This window comes from Pelobates fuscus, chromosome 3 (assembly GCF_036172605.1).
Source record: "Pelobates fuscus isolate aPelFus1 chromosome 3, aPelFus1.pri, whole genome shotgun sequence".
Lineage (NCBI taxonomy): Eukaryota > Metazoa > Chordata > Amphibia > Anura > Pelobatidae > Pelobates > Pelobates fuscus.
Window position 1 is genome coordinate 178983099 of NC_086319.1, and position 20474 is coordinate 179003572.

Sequence of the window (20474 nt, forward strand, 5' to 3'; positions counted from 1 at the left end):
AAATTTGGAAGTGGGGTTTCCAATGGTGGCAATTGCAAGAATACACCCTGATTGCAGTGACAGTAGTAAAAAAAGATAGTACAAGATATAACATCGGACAGTATATTATAGAAAGGTAATATCATCCAGGGTTCATGGGACTGGAAGGTGTGTGGATATACACACACACACACACACACACTGAACAAAATTATAAGTGCTAAAAATTGTTTTTGCCCCCATTTTTCATTAGCTGAACTCAAAGATCTAAGCCTTTTTCTATGTACACAAAAGGCCTATTTCTCTCAAATACTGTTCACAAATCTCTCTAAATCTGTGTCAGTAAGCACTTCTCCTTTGCCAGATAATCCATCCACCTCACAGGTGTGACATATCAAGATGCTGATTAGGCAGCATGATTATTGCAAAGGTGTGCCTTAGGCTGGCCACAATAAAATGGCACTCTAAAATGTGCTGTTTTAGGTCCGGGGGGGTCAGAAAACCAGTCTGTATCTGGCGTGACCACCATTTGCCTCACGCAGTGCAACACATCTCCTTCGCATAGAATTGATCAGGTTGTTGATTGTGGCCTGTGGAATGTTGGTCCACTCCTTTTCAATGGCTGTGCGAAGTTTATGGATATTGTCAGGACATGGAACACTCTGACATATATGATGATCCAGAGCATCCCAAACATGCTAAATGGCTGACATGTCCGATGAGTATGCTTGCCATACAAGAACTGGTATGTTTTCAGCTTCCAGGAATTGTGTACATATCCTTGCAACATGAGGCCATGCATTATCATGCTGCAACATGAGGTAATGGTCGTGGATGAATGACACAACAATGGACCTCAGGATCTCGTCACGGTATCTATGTGCATTCAAAATGCCATCAATAAAATGCACCTGTGTTGGTTGTCCATAACATATGCCTGCCCATACCAAACCCCACCGCCACCATGGGCCACTCGATCCACAACATTGACGTCAGCAAACCACTCACCCACACGACGCCATACACGCTGTCTGCCATCTGCCCTGTACAGTGAAAACCAGGATTCATCCGTGAAGAGAACACCTCTCCAATGTGCCAGACGCCATCGAATGTGCGCATTTGCCCACCCAAGTCGACGACAAACTGCAGTCAGGTCGAGACCTCGATGAGGACGCCGAGTATGTAGATGAGCTTCCCTGAGACGGTTTCTGACAGTTTGTGCAGATATTCTTTGGCTATGCAAACCGATTGTTACAGCAGCTGTCTGGGTGGCTGGTCTCAGACAATGGTGGATGTGGAGGTCCTGGGCTGGTGTGGTTACGCATGGTCTGCGGTTGTGAGGCCGGTTGAATGTACTGCAAAATTATCTGAAACGCCTTTGGGAGGCTTAGGGTAGAGAACTGAACATTCAATGCATGGGCAATCGCTCTGGTTAACATTCCGGCAGTCAGCATGCCAATTGCATGCTCCCTCAAAACAATGCCATCTGTGGCATTGTGCTGTATGATAAAACTGCACATTTTAGAGTGGCCTTTTATTGTGCCCAGCCTAAGGCACACCTTTGCAATAATCATGCTGTCTAATCAGCATTTTAATATGCCACATCTGTGAGGTGGATGGATTATCTCGGCAAAGGAGAAGTGCTCAGTAACAAAGATTTAGACAGATTTGTGAACAATATTTGAGAGAAATAGGCCTTTTGTGTACATAGAAAATGTCTTAGATCTTTGAGTTCAACTCATGAAAAATGCGGGCAAAAACAAAAGTGTTGCGTTTATAATTTTGTTCAGTGTATGTATAAACACATATATGACGCAGTTGGTCATTCACTAAACCGCAATTTCAAGGCTCACAGAATGAAACAGTTTTATTTTAAAACCCCGAAGGACTCCCTGCATGTACTACTTGTGAGAGAGCGCAGGGCTTAGTGATGCAGAGATTAGTTTATCTTAGCTCAGGAGAGCTAATGGAAGCTCTGATAAGGAGCTTCCGTCTCTTTGTACTCAGTAGTGGAGGTAGGGAGCGGTGCCTGCGGATCCCAGGAAAGTCAAACTGTTTTTAAAGAAACAATATAGTACCCAAAACCACTACAGCCTAATGTCTAAAGCCTGTCCTGCAATCTTTGCAATGTAAACACTGCCTTTTCTGAGAAAAGTCAGTGTTTACATTGTTCCTTAGTAACACCTCTAGGTGCCATCACTCAGACGGCCACTAGAACCCTTTCCGTATTTCAGTCCTGCAATCTTTACAGGTCCGATGTTCAGCTGAACACTCCCCATTGAGATGCACTGAATCAATACCTCGCTATGAGGAGATGACGATTGGCGTAGCAATGTTTTGCTGTGAATGCACACTATCCTCCCAATGCTACCCCACGGGGAAGCATTCAATTTGCTGCGGTCACCAATGTTGATTATCTCAGCATGGGAAGTTGGCCGGCGGCTTGGTAAGGGCAAACATGTAAGTAAATCTTGCCTTTTCACTGCTGACAGGTGAGCGATAACCTAAACGACTACTTTTTTGCAGAATTTCTCCATAAATGCCTGAGTGAGTATAAACAGACCTAAGGCATCATGGGACTTCTTCGTCGCCCACAACAATAAATACAGCAGAAGTCTGTTACTAGCTATATTTATTCCAGGAAACGCTGCAGTAGAGTTTATTGGGGTGAGGACAAAAGGAACTTAACCTGTCAATGCTCATTTACGTCCTCATCTGGGCACTTTGGAAGAATTCTGGGAAAAAAATTATAGAAATTGCTGTGCCTAAGACAGATTTTTATTTATGTCTGCCTGAAGCCAGGCGTTTCATCATGTTTTGCTGACTCCATGTAATATTTTAATACTTCTATATAAACACACCCAAACGTGCAATCATTTTATGTTATTTTTATTTGTTTTTATTTGCAACTGTTATTCCTAATTCAATGGACGGCCAGACGTGGTCGCCCCAGAAGTGCCCAACAGGGGATTTGAACCTGGGTCCTTCGTGTCCTATACAGCCTCTCAGAGGCGGCTCTCTAATTAGGCGGTTTAGGCGGCCGCCTAAAGCCTCGCGCTGGCTGGGGCCTCGCGGCCGCCTAAACCGCCTGTTGGCAGAGTGTGTCAGGTCCTCGGTCAGTGACCGAGGACCTGACACCAGGAGGGGGCCCGGCGGCTTGCCTGGTATGCCGCCGGGTGCGAGGCCCCTCCTGGCTGCCGGCCAGCCACCGCAGACACTGGTCTGCAGCTCCGCAGTGTGCAGAGCTGCAGACCATGTGACTCGCGAGAATTGGCCAATCGGAGCGTTGCCGCGGGTTACCACGGCAACGCTCTGAAATCTCGCGAGATTACATGGTCTGCAGCTCTGCGGAGCTGCAGACCGGAAGTAATGGCCACCGGACCACCAGGGAGCCCACTGGACCACCAGGGAAAGGTAGGCTCTCCCTCCCCATCACCCCCCACCACCATCACCACCCCCAGCCGTACCCCCCACAGCCTCACCACCCCCATCACCAACCATCACCCTCAGCCTCACTCACCATCACCCCCCACCACCCTCAGCCTCACCCCCCCACCCTCACCATCACCCCCCACCACCCTCAGCCTCACCCCCCCTCACCATCACCCCCACCACCCTCAGCCTCACCCCCCCTCACCATCACCACCCTCAGCCTCACTCACCATCACCCCCCCACCACCCTCAGCCTCACCCCCCCACCCACACCATCACCCCCCACCACCCTCAGCCTCACCCCCCCTCACCATCACCCCCCACCGCCCTCAGCCTCACCCCCCCAGCCTCACCCCCCCTACCCTCACCATCACCCCCCACCACCCTCAGCCTCACCCCCCCACCCTCAGCCTCACCCCCCACCACCCTCAGCCTCACCCCCCCACCCTCACCATCACCCCCCACCACCCTCAGCCTCACCCCCCTACCCTCACCATCACCCCCACCACCCTCAGCATCACCACCACCCTCAGCATCACTCCCCCCACCCCCCTCAGCATCACCCCCCTCAGCATCACGCCCCTCAGCATCACCCCCCTCAGCCTCACCACCCTCAGCCTCACCCCCCACCACCCTCAGCCTCACCACCCCCCACCCCCCTCAGCCTCACCACCCCCCTCAGCCTCACCACCCCCCACCACCCTCAGCATCACCCCCCCACCACCCTCAGCATCACCCCCCCGCCACCCTCAGCATCACCCCCCCGCCACCCTCACCATCACCCCCCACCACCCTCAGCCTCACCCCCCCACCCTCAGCCTCACCCCCCCACCCTCACCATCACCCCCCACCACCCTCAGCCTCACCCCCCCTACCCTCACCATCACCCCCACTACCCTCAGCATCACCACCACCCTCAGCATCACTCCCCCCACCCCCCTCAGCATCACGCCCCTCAGCATCACGCCCCTCAGCATCACCCCCCTCAGCTTCACCACCCTCAGCCTCACCCCCCACCACCCTCAGCCTCACCCCCCACCACCCTCAGCCTCACCACCCCCCACCCCCCTCAGCCTCACCACCCCTCTCAGCCTCACCACCCCCCACCACCCTCAGCATCACCCCCCCGCCACCCTCAGCATCACCCCCCCGCCACCCTCAGCATCACCCCCCCGCCACCCTCAGCATCACCCCCCGCCACCCTCAGCATCACCCCCCCGCCACCCTCAGCATCACCCCCCGCCACCCTCAGCATCACCCCCCCAACCACCCTCAGCATCACCCCCTCACCACCCTCAGCATAACCCTCCGTCACCACTCTCAGCCTCACCCCACTGTCTATCACCCGCTCATTCTCACATCACCCCCTCCTTCTCACATCACCCCCTCCTTCTCACATCACTCCCTCCCACTCTCACATCACCCCCTCTCACTCTCACATCACCCCCTCTCACTCTCACATCACCCCCTCTCACTCTCACATCACCCCCTCTCACTCTCACATCACCCCCTCTCACTCTCACATTACCCCTTCTCACTCTCCCATTACCCCCTCTCACTCTCACTTTACCCCCTCACTCTCACTTTACCCCCCTCACTCTCACTTTACCCCCCTCACTCTCACATTACCCCCTCTCACATTACCATCACCCCCTCCCTCTCACATTACCATCACCCCCCTCCCTCTCACATTACCATCACCCCCCTCCCTCTCACATTACCATCACCCCCCGCTCCCTCTCACATTACCATCACCCCCCGCTCCCTCTCACATTACCATCGCACCCCCGCTCCCTCTCACCATCGAACCCCCGCTCCCTCTCACCATCGAACCCCCGCTCCCTCTCACCATCGCACCCCCGCTCCCTCTCACCATCGCACCCCCGCTCCCTCTCACCATCGCACCCCCGCTCCCTCTCACCATCGCTCCCTCTCACCATCGCACCCCTTCTCCCTCTCACCATCACCCTCCCCTCTCACCATCACCCCCCCCCCCATACACACACAACACACTTCAAGCAGCTACCCCATACACATAGGGTCTCAGACAAAAACGCAAACATGCTCATAGAGACATACATTCAGACACACAAGGTTACTCTCTGTCAGACACACTCTCAGGCACATACACAGGTAGACAGCGCATCAATGTGTATATGTGACACTTTTTTGTTAGTGGGGCCTCATGTTTGCGTTTCGCCTAAGGCCTCATAAAGTCTAGAGCCGCCTCTGCAGCCTCTAAGCCACAGCAGATTCTGTTCTTTTGAATATGTTCTATCTTTGTTATTCCTGGCTTTGTCTGCAGCCCTAGGGTGCTGGACTCCATCTGTGGCTGATACCTGTACTTCACCTGAGGCAGATCGCTAATCAACCGGGTATTTAAACACTGCCTTGCCCTGGGAACTTTGTCAGTTCTTTGATTTTGGGGATCGTGAGTTGTTCCTGTTTTGTCTCCTGATATTTGTTCTCCAGATTGACCTTGGCTTCCCTCCTTGTCTATCCTAACTAGGGATGTGCATGGGAAAAATATTCGGATCGGCATTCCGAAATTCGGGACTTCGGAGCTTCAGGACTCCGGGTAAGGGTAGGGTTAGGGTTAAAGGGAAACTCCAGTGCCAGGAAAACAATCCGTTTTCCTGGCACTGGAGGGTCCCTCTTCCTCCCACCCCCCAATCCCCGGTTACTGAAGGGGTGAAAACCCCTTCAGTCACTTACCTCAGGCAGCGACATGTCCCACGTCGCTGCCTGCTCCTCCCCCGCCGCTCCCCCTTCTTCCTCCGTCGGCCGGTGGGCGAGACTGATCCCGCCCACCGGCTGAGGAGTCCCAATGCGCATGCGCGGCAAGGCTGCGCATTGGCGCACCCCATAGGAAAGCATTGAAAATTCATTTCAATGCTTCCCTATGGGGAATAGAGCGACGCTGGAGGTCCTCACACAGCGTGAGGACGTCCAGCGACGCTCTAGAACAGATAATCTGTGCTAGGGACCAGGAAGTTCCCTCTAGTGGCTGTCTAGTAGACAGCCACTAGGGGAGGACTTAACCCTGCAAGGTAATTATTGCAGTTTATAAAAAAAACTGCAATAATTACACTTGCAGGGTTAAGGGTAGTGGGAGTTGGCACCCAGACCACTCCAATGAGCAGAAGTGGTCTGGGTGCCTGGAGTGTCCCTTTAAGGTTAGGTTAGGGGTAGGCTGTGGGTTGTGTTAGGTTAGAGGTAGGGTTAGGGTTGGTTTAAGAGTAGGGATAGGGTTAGAGGTAGGGTTAGTTTAGGAATAGGGTTGGGGTAGGGTTATGGGTTAGGGGTAGGGTTACCCTACTCCAACCACTAACCCTACGCCAACCCCTAACCCCAACCCACTCCTGTTTTGCCACTTTTCAGAAATCCAAAGCTCTTCCGAAATTCGGCACTTCAGTTCGGCATTCCTGAAATTCGGCACTTCGGACATTCAGAAGCATCCAGATGTCCGAAATTCGTCCGAATTTGCATTCGGAACGAATGATATTGCACATGTCTAATCCTGATCTCTGGCATCCTCTGACTTTGGCTTATCCTCCACAATCCTTCTGCTTGTGTCCTTGTCTGTACTGCGAATTGGAACACCTTTCATGCACAGCCCCCGTGCACAGATTCACAGTCCTTATCACCTGGGACTGTGTTTAACTGCAAGGGTGAGCGCACATCTCTGCTTACCGGACTCCCACCTCAGGTAACACCCTGACATTCAACCCCTTTACATTTATCAATATGTAGGTGTAAGAGATAGAATGGAAACAGAATCACACTATCACTGTCTCCCCAGCTTTACTCATGCATATCAGTAATGGCAAGAATAAAACTACCATTAATCTGGGGAAAGCGATAATCTATGTTTTGATGCAGCCCAAAAGTTTTTTTTTTTTAATATATAATATTTAAAAATTTTTTTAAAGACAACAGCAAGTCAGGACACAATATAAATACACATTTTGTTTGACAACATTAACCTATTGCTACCAAAAATTAGCCAGCAGTTCGTCTTAAAGAGCCCCATGCTCAACAACCGACATAACACTATATACTTAATAAGTATACTGAATTACATCTTACAAATACAGTATATAATAAAAAGAAAAAGAAAACTATTAGACATAAATTAAATACAGCACATACATATACAAGGCCATATAGAATCCTTAAAGTGGAGTTATATATAAGCAGACTATAATTCTTTTTTCTTTCCTTTCCTTTCTTTAAATTATTTCGAAGGGAGAGAGACAGACCCAGAAAAAGGGACAGACCCAGAAGCGAGAGCACAAGCAATGAGACCCCCTTTGGGCTCATTTGCAGAATTACCGCAAATTTCATTGGTGCAAAGAGGGCCATGAGATTTCCTGAGCCTATAAAGTTTCTATCCACTTTAACCAAGAATTCCATTTCTCATATGATCGTTTTGATATACCTCTTTCCATTATTAAATGGTGTTTAAGCTGCTCTTTCACTGAGAGCCAAGTTGGAATATTAGGTCCTTTCCAGTTCCTCACTATGGAAATGTTTGCAGCCAGCAGTAAGTGTAGTACCAGAGGAGTATAAAAACCAAACAACTGTTTTACGTTCATATGGAGCAAAAAAATATCTGGGGTAAAACAACCCACCTTATTAGTCAGACTTAGCTGCTTATTTTTAATCATATTCCAAAACGTGCAAATTGGTGGACAATACCACCACATGTGTAAGTAGTCCCCTTTCTGATCCCTGCATCGCCAGCAAATATTAGTGCTATCTGGAAAAAAAATTGACATCCTGGATGGAACTAGATACTAGCAATTTGAAAGTGTATATTGACATTCCAACAGATTGAGACAATGGATATTCTTATAGATTTCGTTCAAAGCCCTTCTCCAATCATCACCATCAATTATAATATTTAAGTTTAAGGCCCATTTCTCACAAATAGGTTTAATAAGTGGTTCTGGGTCTCTGGAACCCAGTTCCATACAACCAGCCAACATCCTCTTTAAAGATGTTCTTTCCATCAGTTGTCCCAGAGCCTTCACCCTAACTGAGCTCGGAGCTAGATATTGAATCAAAACCCATTTAATTCTTAGATAATTAAAAACTTCATTATGGCCCAAGCTATATTCCATGTTTAAAGTATGGAAATCTTGAATATTGTTTTTTTTTAACTCTTATCAGGTTTCCTATTTTGTAGATACCCTTCTCCTTCCAATTTTTTAAGGTTATATCCTCTACATTAACCTTGATATACTTAAGAGAAAGACATGGGATCAGCCTGTTCAGAATTTTATGGTTTTTCTTTAATTTTTTCCATTGCTTTCATATTTCTTGCAAGATTTTACTTTGAGTTCTCATATGGGGGAAACCTCTCTGGTCTTTTTTAACTTGCCAAAATAATATGCCTAAATCATTATTATGATTCAAAAATTGAGTCATAGAAAGTTAAATTTTATACCACGCTTGATGTTTAGCATTTTCTGACTGCGTGATAAGGGCGTGTGACAGGCTAGCAGCTTGCTGGTAATCTTTTAAGAGGGTAATCCCAGTCCTCCCATCTTAACTTTAAGTGCCAGTCTTTTCTGATTAATTTGAGGCCGTTTACCCTGCCATATAAACTTGTTAATAAGAGTTTGTGCAATCTGAAGCCAGCTATTCGGACATGCTATAGGAACTATACGAAACAAGTAATTCCAGGGGTAGGGTTAGGGGTTGGGTTTAGGTAGGGTTACAGGTAGGGTTAGGGTTAGGGTAGGGTTAGAGGTAGGGATAGGGTTAGAGGTAGGATTATGGTTGGTTTAGGAATAGGGTTGCGGGTAGGATTAAGGGTTACCCTACCCCTACCCTAACCCTACTCCAACCACTAACCCTACCCCAACCCTTAACCCTAACCCTACCCCAACCCCTAACCCCAACCCTCTCCTGTTTTGCCAATTTTCAGAAATCCGAAGCACTTTGGCACTTCTGAAATTTGGCATTTCGGACATTCAGAAGCATCCGAATGTCCAAATTTGCATTTGTAACGAAACGTATTGCACATGTCTAATCCTGACCTCTGGCATCCTCTGACCTTTTGGCTTATCCTTGACAATCCTTCTGCTTGTGTCCTTCTCTGTACTGCGAATTGGAGCACCTTTAATGCACAGCCCCCGTGCACAGATTCACAGTCCTTATCACCTTGGACTGTGTTTAACTGCCAGGGTGAGCACACATCTCTGCTTACCGGACTCCCACCTCAGGTAAGACCCTGACATTCAACCCCTTTACATTTATCAATATGTAGGTGTAAGAGATAGAATGGAAACAGAATCACACTATCACTGTCTCCCCAGCTTCACTCATGCATATCAGTAATGGCAAGAATAAAACTACCATTAATCTGGGGGAAGCGATAATCTATGTTTTGATGCAGCCGAAAAGTTAGTGCCCAAACACTACACAGTGTCAGTCACACTGTGCAGTACGATATTTACAAATTATTTATCCAGGCAATTCTATAAACTGGCTCCAAATAGTAGGGTTGTAAATGATTCTAGAGCATGACTACTCAGAATCCATTGTAATGGATGTCAGATGATGAGTAACATTGGACTGACCTCAATTTTTCCGATGGGTATTTCACAATGCCTACTGAGCAACTGAATGTTGGGTGTCATCGTTGTTGTGTTGAGGTGTCTAACGCAAGCTACATCAGAGGACTGTAGATACCAATGCATCATTAAACACACACACAAAAAAATACATTTTAAAATTTGCATTTGCTAACACAATCTTTAGCTTGCCTTTTATTTTCTCTAAATGAATAGTGTCACTGTATGACTGTTATGCTGATTCACCCATATTGAAGCAGGAATTTCAGTTACGGCACACTAACAAGAAAAGGAATGATCTAGGAGGCTCAAATGTCATCAAATCTGTGTGGAATGTAGAACCTGCTTTTGACTGTTTATTTTACAAAATGTATTTGTTTTCTATTATTGTGAATGTCACAGGAAATGGTTATAACAGGTTAGTCACCATTGATATGCAAACTACTTACCTATTGTCCTTTAGAAGGTCAGATCATCTACCTGTTCTTTTCTATTTTACTCCAATTTCTGAGAGCCCATTCACCATTAGTGCTTAAAGATTTCCTACTTGACCCGAGAATCGACCTTTCACTCTAAGCTGATTATTCACAAATCTCATCTAGTCTGAACATAGAAAAAAAAAGAAACTAAATCAGCAGAAATTAACATACATTGCTTTGTAGAAAAACAGATATTGGAAAATGAGATTTATTCTGCAGTAGTGTTCTTTAGCATTGTAGAAGGGAAAGCAATATATCATTAATAAACATGAATCTTTGCTAACTCTGTTGGATATACAGTCATGGAAAAAAGAAAGTGCACCCTCTTTAAATTCTGTGGTTTTACCTGTCAGGACATAATAACAATCACCTGTTCCTTAGCAGGTCTTTCAATTGGGTAAATACAACCTCAGATGGACAATAACACATGACATATTACACTATGTCATGGTTTATTTAACACAGATAAAGCCAAATGGAGAAACCAAGTGAGAAAATTAAGTACTGAATTTTAAGACCTGCTAAGGAACATATGATTGTTACTATGTCCTGAAATTTAAAACCAAAGAATTCGAATATGGTGTACTTTATTTTTTTTTTACCATAACTGTATGTAAAAATTTTGCACCAAACCTTAATCAAGGGACAAATATCAGATCCACTTTACTATTTAATTAGCAGGTTTTACAATTAGGTAAATAGTTTTTTACACATGCCTTCTCCATTTTGGCTTTATTTTTGTTTTAAAAAATCATGACACATGTAATATGCAATGTGTTGTTGTACATCTGAGATTGTATTTACCTAATTTTAAAACCTGCCAAGGAACAGATGATTGTTATTACGGCCTGATTTGTAAAACCGTAGAATTCAAAGAGGGTGTACTTTCTTTTTCCCATTACTGTATTTAAAATTTAGCAGTAAACATTAATCAGGAGACAAGCATCAGACCCACGTTACTGTTTAATTAGAGAAATGCCCAATGTTTATTTACTATATATAGATATTTACATATATACTAATATAAACAAACATTTACTGAAGTCTGAACCCACATAATCAAATGCAACAAAGGCTTTAGCGCCCTCTACAGGCATTAAATAGCCTGTGGTTGCTTTTATAAGAAGACTGATCTGCCAGAAGTAATTTGCAGAGCTATGTTTGACCACAGGAGGTATCTGTGAGTTTGATGGGTATACATCATTTTTCTTCTAGTTCTTTGCATTGTGTGTTCATCCTAGTGGTGTTCTTGAAGACCTACATGTGCACTGAGCTTGTCTGGGATGTGTTTGAGTTACTATATTCATTGAGGTTTGCAAGTGTAAATTGTAACCAACTTTTTTAAATGTGTCTATTTTTGTCTAAAATGTTAAATTCATTTTTGAATTCCTGATAATTCAAATTTTACTAAATAAGCCTAATTGGGAGAGAGATTTGACTCTTGTGACAAAAGGAACAACCCACTTATAAAGCAATGGCTAAACTTTCTGAACATTTGAAGACATATGATGTGCAGAAATGTATATTAAACTCATTCACCAGAGACACATACTTTAGATATTGTTTGATAACCTATTATCTTGGCTTCTATTACAGCCTTGACGAGTTAACATGACTGGTTTTGGAAATGTCAACATACAAATGCAAAATCATGGGTTAGGGAGCATTTTGGGTGCTTCCTCAGGTTGGGAATCATGGGCATTGCAGTCCACAACATTTGTAACCCTTTTGAATGCTTGCAGTATGCGCAGTGCATGACTTTACAATAGGTTGAGCACACCTTGGCTCTTAAATGGTTAAGGGGGGTAGTGGTTATGGTGCCAAGAATCCCCTAGCACACCTGCCCCCTTGTGTAAATAGTCAGATTATTGTCGTGTAACTAATCAAACCATTCATGTAAGTAGTCAAACCATTTGTGTAAGTATTAAAACGGTGTAAGTTCTTACCAGGGATCCACCAATTGCCAGTCCCTGCCTTTCTGACAGGCGGATGCTCTCTGCAGTGTACGGCTCATCTTGTTAACTAACAGCGATCAGCTGACACTCTTCCGCCAATGAGTGCGGGAATAAGGATGGTGCAAAATAAGGAAGAATTGGGAACTTAGGTGATTAAATATATATTATATCCATGCTTGTTTAATTTTGGAGTTGCGGCTACATGTTTTTTGTGAGTTAGGGATTTTCTTCACTTACTTTTCTGCCTTTTTACTGCTTTGCATATTTCACAGAAATAAACACAGCAAAAGTGTTTCATCACCTAAGTTCCCCACTCTTCCTTATTTTGCACCATCTTTATTCATGGTGCTAATGACGTCATGGCCCGCCAAAACGTTTGAATACAAACTTTTTGGGGGCATGGCTACAAATTAAAGGAACTCTGTGCATAAGGGGAGTTCAGGACATGTCTCAATGCCCTGTTGTGGTTCTTACAATCCCAATAGCGCGTTATAGATTTGTATTATTCCCATGGTTCTTTGGCTCGATTGACTACTCTACCTTCTGTACCCATTTGACTCCGCTTTCGTACTCTAGCTGTTCTTGATTTCTGGCTCGCCAGAACTCAGCTTGTTCCTGAATACTCTCTGTCCGTGTGACCAGTGGTGTATTTAGGATTTGTGCTGCCCTAGGCAGGACGGTGCTCGGGCACCCTCTCCCCCCCCCCCCCCCCCCCACCCCGCTTAATTTAAATTTTCCACTCACTGAAACACACACACACACACACACTCACATTCACTGACACACTCACATTCACTGACACACTCACATTCACTGAAACACACTCACATTCACTGACAAACACACAAACACACACATTTCCCTCACTCACTAATAATAATTTTTTTTATTTTTTTTTAAATCCACCCAGCCTCCTTACATTTGGGATAGCTGGGTGGATATTTCACCTGGGGTCCAGTGGGGCTGCTGGGCAGGGAGGCGGCTGTGCGGGCCTCCCCTCCGGCATTACTGTGGGTCGCGCGAGGGTAAAGTGCTCTCTCGCCACCCGCCTGCCCGGGGGAGCCCAAAGGTGGCCAACCAGCCAGCTCTTGAGCTCCCATAAAACGAGGCAAACAAGGTATTTGCCTGGGCATTTAGGGGCGGGGTTTTTGCCGCCCCCTGGAAATTGCCGCCCAAGGCAAATGCCTTATTTGCCTCGTGGTAGACACATTCCTGCTTGTGACGTTAGACCTGCCATTCTACGGTCGGGTACACTTTACTATTCTTCTACACTCTGCGTGTAGGATCCCTCTATATATTCCTGACAGTAACTGACCCAAAGTACTCACCCCTCCTGCTACTGCGAGACCCACGCTGCTGAGAGCTCCACCTATTCCTCTTCTGGGCTGGGGGTAGTAGTGTATCCGGGGGGGAGGGGGGGTAGGGGGAAATAGTGTTGTGCCAGACCGAGGCTCTCCCTTGCCCATGCAGGTCCGGCGCTAGCTGTGTGCCTTCGCGGACTGGAGGGGAGATCGCCCACTCGCACGGAAATGCGCCAGCCGGCAGGGGAGGGAGAGAGGAGATGCGGGAGCTCTAAGCTGCAGCTCCACCACGTTCTCCTCTCTTGAGGTCATAGTATTTCTGCGGTTACCATGGCAGACTCCGATCGCGTGAGAGTAATCTCTAGCCCCAGCAACTGAAAGTTAGAGTTCACTGTCAATAGAAGCACCATGGATTGGAAACAATGTCCCCCTCCCCGAGCAAAGGTAAGAGGGGGGTGTATAAAATTTACTTATTAATTAAAAAATAGATACATACAAATGTATATATTCATAAACTAGTTTATTTAAATTACATATATATATTTTTTTTTTTTTACCGCATCTGCCACCCCACACAATACATTCCTGTACCAATCCCAACAGTGACACACTGCATCCCTTACACAAATACATACTGCACCCCTCACAGACACACATTGCATCCCCCCCACACACACACACACACAATGCACCCCTAACACAGACACTACACCCCACACACAGACAATACACCCCTCACATAGACACTACAACCCTCACACACACTGTACCCCTCATACACATACATTGTACCCCCCCCCCACACACACACACACACTGATGCCTTAATCCCCTATTACAGCCCCTATCCCAGGAGACCCCAGGTAATTTGTCAAACTGTTCATAAACGGTTTGACTTCTTACTCTGGGAGGGTGCTTTGGCACTCCTGGCACCATAACGAGTACAGCAGAATGTAGTGGTTATTGTGCCTGGCTTGTTCATTTTAAATAATTTACCAGTGCCCCTCTGGAGATTAGGTTCTGGAACCGCCATTGGCCAGGGGCACACCAGGAGCTCCGTTCAGGAAGCCTTCCATACACTTATGATGGTGCCCAAGTGCTAGAGATGCTGTTAGCACAAGATACTTCCACCTGGATATGGGGGACCTATGGACATGGGTCAATAACATCCCTTTGAGGCCTGGGGCTGGTGTTATAGAGACATTAGGCTTGGTGGCCTGATCCACCTTATTCAACTCGACATCCTGCAGAACATGAACAAATTTGTGCTGGATTGGAAGAACACCAGTCCTGGTGAGGAACTGATCTCTCACTTACGGTGAACCTGCGGCATTGGTTTACCTATCTTGGAGGTCTCATTGCCCGTACCTATGGTATCGCGTGTATCGTACCAGATTTCAGTCTCCATCCGGGGGGGGGGGGGGGGGGGGGGAGGTGCAGGGTTCCTCGGGGTTGCAGACGGTCGTTCCTGTCTGTGCTTTGGTCTGCTACGTAAAGTAACCATGGGCGCCATCTCTCCACATTTTTGTCCTCGAGACCCATAACGGTGGCCTGCATCGATTCCGCTCTATATATCTCTTCTACACGTTCCATCCATTGCCTTATTGTAGGGATAGTTGTCTGTTTCCAGTATAGTGGAATCAGTGCTTTGGCTGCGTTCAGCAGGTGTCTACGAATGCTTATGTACTTGTGTTTCTTGTTCATGCAAAGCATATATTTACATCAGTATGTATTATAACTGTCATATTTGTACTATACTAACTCTGTGCTTCAATAAAAAAGTGACTGACAAAAAAAATCTTCATGAACACGACTCTGATAGGACTGTTAAAGGTACACTATAGCATTAGGAATGAATATGTATTCATAACACTATATAAAGCCTCATATTAGGCAGCTGGGTTCCACAATCCTTTTTTTTTTTCATGCACTAATTGATTTGGCATAAATACTGCTTTACTAGGAGAGCTACAGCAAGCTTTAGTGTTAATTGTATTCCAATGTGACCCATTTTATATTTTATCAAAATTTACCACTGGTTTAAAAATTAATGAGTCTATTAGTACACACTGATGAAAACAGGGTAGACATTAACTTCAGTACCTTTCCATGGAACAAAAGTGTCTTAAATCACATAAAAATACACTCCAAGAATTGAATTTTTTAATGGCCAATTATGATATCAGTTGTGACAGTATTGATTTTAATCTCTGTGACCATCTATTGTATAAAAATAACAATTCTAAACAATTCTTTAAAATTAGCCGATGTACACACCATAGAAATATAGGTAGGTAGAGCTTGATTAAATAAATTAGTTTGGGTTCCAATGTTGCTTTGATTTTTCCAGATGTATTTATTGTTGAAACCGATTAAACTATAAATCTATATAAATCCTTTCATTTAATGACTGTTGTGGCGGAGCTACTGTACTCCGACTGAGTACCTCCCCCCCAGTCCGCTTCCTAGCCACTTGCAGGGACCCTGGAATGCTTCAGCCCCAGTCGCTGAAGCTTGACTGGGGGTCCCTCTGGAGCTTTTCCACCCGACCTGGTTGCAGCCCTCCTTTCAGGCAAGTATCGTCCCCTCTGCCTCATACACTGCAACCTTGCTTCCAGGCAGGTATTGTCATATTTAAAAAAAAAAAATTGTCAAACAAATTCAAAATAAAGACAACATACCCCTTTTAAGACGTTTTTATTGATTACACTGGAATTTGGTAACTTCAGCAGGGTGGATGGATGTTTTCAACTGACTTGTAATCCAAGTGAATTTTATAATTTGTAATCAGCAATAGTTGAGGCATTCCAGAGGAGTAGTGTGGAGACAGTCCAGGTAGGCAACGAAGAATCAAAGTCAGAAGAGGAGATCCAGGAGAATACTTTAGAAGACAATCTGGTTTGTCAAAATGGAATCAATCAGTCTTGGGTAGGCATCTCAGGGGAGGAGAGGTGAGTCACTTGGACTCGGTTAAACTGCACCTAGGGTGGAGGGAATAAGCATAAACCGCACGGTAGGTTAAACACGAGGCACTGTTGTTGAACGTTTAAATAAGGTTACGTTACGAACATCAGTGTCTCCTTAAAGGGACAGAGATGATATTTTATACAACATTGTAAAGAAACCCTAACCGGTATATGCAGCCCTTCTTCCTTGCAGGTATCCACATCCGCCTGCAATGTTATAGTTCTTGTCTTTAAAAAAGACTCTTGTGGCTCTCGGGCCTAGCTCTCTTGCTTTATCCCAGGGCTTGAGGGATCCTGCAACCAACAAACATGTCCAAAGACTCTGTCACTGGGATCCCTACAAATCTACACAGGACACAAGTTCAATAAGGAACTGACATACAAAACGTAACTTTTATCATATTTACTTATTTTTTTCCTAATCTAGAATGGGACAAGTGTCTCATTTAAAGGCAAACCATTTGAATGAGACAGTTGTCTAAGGAGGGATGCATGTCCTGTTTAACTTGCTATGTTTTTCAGATTTCTCTACAAAATAGTTGATATACATTATACTCTATGGGCATTCCATTGTGTCATTCACCCATGTCATTCCATAGAAAACATTGATAATCCCACTTAATCTCAATTTTCAAAACGGACACTGAATTTGGAGAGTATGCCAGTAAAAGTTTACTTGATATGTTCACAGTTCAGATTTCTAAGTCACATATTGCTTCCCATTATACGCTATGGACATTCAATTTTATCATTCACCTATCATTCCATAGAAAAGAGCTATAATCCCAGTTACTTTTAATTTTACAATCTGCTGCTCTACTTTGGGAACACCTGGGGTAAAGATGAATTTGCTATGCAACACAGATTTGCCTGCAAATGAGTTTGTGTATTACCTCCCATTATACTCTATGGGCATTCTCTTTAGTCATTCACTATTGTCATTCCATAGAAAATAATGATAATCCCACTTAATCACAATTTTAAAACTTGACACTGAATTTGGAAAGTATTCCTGCAAAAGATTTATTTCATATGTCTAATAGTTTTGTCTCTAATTGAAATATTTTGTTTCCAATATTCCCTATGGGCATTCCTTTCACTTCCATTATTGTCTATGGGCATTCCACTACCTTGTTAAAGTCTATGGGCATTCCAATCTGTCATTCCTTTTAGAATGTCCTTGAAACAGGGCAGATTTCAAATCAGACACATTTTTTTACATGCATTACGCTTGCCCTCCAGATCTTGCTGAACCACAACTCACATGATTCTATGAATGAATTAGATAGGCTGATAATCATGGGCATAGTTGCCAACATTTGAAAAAAATGTCCAGAGACACTGTGGCAACTTCTCACACAGATGTAAACAGATACATGCACACACTGATACACACTCACGCTGCGACAAATACACACAGTGACAAACCGATGCATACAGTGACACACTGACACACACAATAACACACACACAGATACACAAAGTGACACACACGCAGATAAATAAAGGAAACACTGTTCTAGACAAATTCCTGAGTCTGTCCCAGCAAATTCAGGACAGTTGGCTACTACTACTATAGCGATAATAATGTTAAGAGCCTACTGGTGCAGTCCCTCTGGATTTAATCAACAAACAGAGTATACCCAGACACCCTAAGTACACCTCTCAACTGGAGACATTACAGTGAGGAAGCTTTACGTTTCCATTATCTATTCAAATATTTGTAAGACACTAAAAGCGTAAAGCAGCCTAAAAAAACACCTAATTAATAAGTGCCCCAACTCTTCCCCCCAGAAAAATGGCAAACTATAGTGTAATGTACACTCAATATATTCACATAAATGTAGAATAAATAGCGTTTTGTTTTGTTTTCTTGGTGTAAATTGTTGTTCAGAGATATTTAAAAGTTGTTTATTTAAAAAAAAACTAAATTTATCCAAATTTAACCTTCCATATTTTTGATTCACAATTTACAAAAATATTAGTGTAGTAAAAATGTTCCTTGCAATATCAGATAGCATCTAAAAATATCTGCAAAGAAGCAGAAATACCGTTGCAAGAAAAAGTATGTGAACCCTTTGGAATTATATGGATTTCTGCACAAATTGGTCATAAAATGTGATCTGATCATCATCTGAGTCACAACAATAGACAATCACAGTCTGCTTAAACTAATAACACACAAAGAATGAAATGTTGCCGTGTTTTTATTGAACACACCATGTAAACATTCACAGTGCATGTGGAAAAAGTATGTGAACCCCCAGACTAATGACATCTCCAAGAGCTAATTGGAGTGAGATGGCAGCCAACTGGAGTCCAATCAATGAGATGAGATTGGAGGTGTTGGTTACCGCTGCCCTGCCCTATAAAAAACACACACCAGTTCTGGGTTTGCTTTTCACAAGAAGCATTGCCTGATGTGAATGATGCCTCGCACAAAAGAGCTCTCAGAAGACCTACGATTAAGAATTGTTGACTTGCATAAAGCTGGAAAGGGTTATAAAAGTATCTCCAAAAGCCTTGCTGTTCATCAGTCCACGGTAAGACAAATTGTCTATAAATGGAGAAAGTTCAGCACTGCTGCTACTCTCCCTAGGAGTGGCCGTCCTGTAAAGATGACTGCAAGAGCACAGCGCAGACTGCTCAGTGAGGTGAAGAAGAATCCTAGAGTGTCAGCTAAAGACTTATAAAAGTCACTGGCAAATGCTAACATCCCTGTTAGCGAATCTACAATACGTAAAACACTAAACAAGAATGGATTTCATGGGAGGATACCACAGAGGAAGCCACTGCTGCCCAAACAAAACATTGCTGCATGTTTACAGTTTGCACAAGAGCACCTGGATGTTCCACAGCAGTACTGGCAAAATATTCTGTGGACAGATGAAACCAAAGTTGAGTTGTTTGGAAGAAACACACAACACTATGTGTGGCGAAAAAGAGCACAGCAGACCAACATCAAAACCTCATGCCAACTGTGAAGTGTGGTGGTGGGGGCATCATGGTTTGGGGCTGCTTTGCTGCATCAAGGCCTGGACGGATTGCTATCATCGAAGGAAAAATGAATTCCCAAGTTTATCAAGACATTTTGCAGGAGAACTTAAGGCCATCTGTCTACCAGCTGAAGCTCAACAGAAGATGGGTGTTGCAACAGGACAATGACCCAAAGAATAGAAGTAAATCAACAACAGAATGGCTTAAACAGAAGAAAATACACCTTCTGAAGTGGCTCAGTCAGAGTCCTGATCTCAACCCGATTGAGATGCTGTGGCATGACCTCAAGAAAGCGATTCTCACCAGACATCCCAAGAATATTGCTGAGCTGAAACAGTTCTGTCATAGGCGTGCGCAGCCTATTGCATTAGGGTGTGCACCCTAAAGCACAAACACACGCCGCATGTGTATGTGTGTATATATATATATATATATATATATATATATATATATATATATATATATATATATGAAACATGGGGGGATGGTTGCACTCACCTAAACATGCTTAAATGGGGTGCTGCTGGGGGCCATATTATACAATAAATACACAAGATCCAGCGCACTCTCCTATCTACTAAACAGCAACTTCAATGTTGACAGATTTTATTAGTTTGTAAAAGTTTTTTTTAAAAACACCTAATCTAGGCAAAAAAATGGGGATTTAGTTACATTATATGATCATACATTGCATAAGCCTGCCACAACGTCAATGTACCCCATCTTTGGCAGGTCCTACTCTCACAGTCTAATGTCTGCTCTTATGAGATTAACCACTTAC